The sequence below is a fragment of the Octodon degus genome, unplaced genomic scaffold, assembly GCF_000260255.1.
Source record: "Octodon degus isolate 3935 unplaced genomic scaffold, OctDeg1.0 scaffold00109, whole genome shotgun sequence".
Classification (NCBI taxonomy): domain Eukaryota; kingdom Metazoa; phylum Chordata; class Mammalia; order Rodentia; family Octodontidae; genus Octodon; species Octodon degus.
The window spans coordinates 9762638-9764085 of record NW_004524685.1 but is presented as its reverse complement, the minus strand read 5'-3'; positions in this window follow the sequence as shown (position 1 = coordinate 9764085).

Sequence of the window (1448 nt, the reverse complement as noted above, 5' to 3'; positions counted from 1 at the left end):
ACTGACTTTTCTCTGTCCTTGCAGCTTTTCTCAGACAATCCATGTTCCTGGCTTTTCCCAACTTCTGAGGTTTCCACTAAATAAGCTTGACACTCACAGCTTACCCATTTCCTTCTCAGAGGCAGACTGCCTGGCTTCCCAGGCCTTCTGAAATCTAGGTAGAAGCCTTCCTAACTCCAGAACCACTTCATTTTTGAATGTGCCTAAAATCAGTGCCACGTGGATGATGACAAGGTCTGCTGCCAGCTGGAGCAGTAGCCAGGCTTCCTTCTCTCTTGGTTGTAAGGGCTGAGAACCTGGATTTCTGAGCACTCTGATCCTGATTCCCAGGAACAAATTCTCTATGTTGCTGTCATTCTGGAACCTGGTGTGGCCACCACCTACATTCTGGAACATGGGGCTCTGCAGCTTTCTCCTTAAAGAAAAGTACCTCACCCTTCTGATTCTGAAGTTGCAGAGGACAAGGACTGACCACCTCCTGTGATGACCTCAAGATATCTTTACTATTCTTCTGTTCCTCCTGAGAAAAAGAGATCTCAGCTCTATCTTTGTGGTCCACAGCTTTATTGGAACTTCCTTTCCAGCCAAACTCACAACACTGTAAACCATCCTTCTGGGCTTTTTGCTCTTGATTCTCATCATAAATCTGACTAAAAGCCCCCAACAACAGTCACTCCACTGCCTCAATACTAGACTGCTTTGAAATTTCTTTTCTTAGATTAACTAGTCTACTGTATTTAATCTCAGTCTCAGGCAAAGTCTCTGGACACAAGCAAAATGCAGACAAACTTTCTGCCAAGCCAAAATACAAGTCATCTTGGGTCCAATAACCAATATAATCTATCTTCCCAGAAGAAACCCTCCTACCTTGTCTTTACAGTCAGGATTTCTATCAGCATTCTGTTCTTCTGAGCTCTGACCATAATATCCCATACAGAAGAGCCGAAGGTGTTACAGCTCTTTGCTATTAAGTGACATTTTCAAACCTTTCCTATCTTTTCCCACAAGCTGTTCCTGAAGGCTCTTGAATGACATGGTCATGTAGTCATAGCAATGACCCTACTTCTCTGATACCATATTCAATCCCAGTTGCTGAGACAAAATACCTGACACCCAAAATTTAGCAAGAAAACATTTATTTAGCTAAAAGTTTGTGGGACTTTAAGTCTATGCTCATCTGGCTCCCAGCAGAGTGTCACATGGCAGAGAGCAGCAGTTCATGGCAACAAAGAGCAAATAGAAGGACAGCATCTATGGCTTCTAGCACCCCTCTCTCACCCCTTATAGTATAAGCAAGCTATGCTGGGGCTGGAGCTGTAGAGCTCACACAATGTCCATGCCCTTCTTTTACACAAGATGAGAATGTTTACAAACTAAAAATCCTGGATCTCTAATGTGTCATTTAATTAAATTTCTAAACTTCTCAAGTTGATGCACCTGGGATGGCA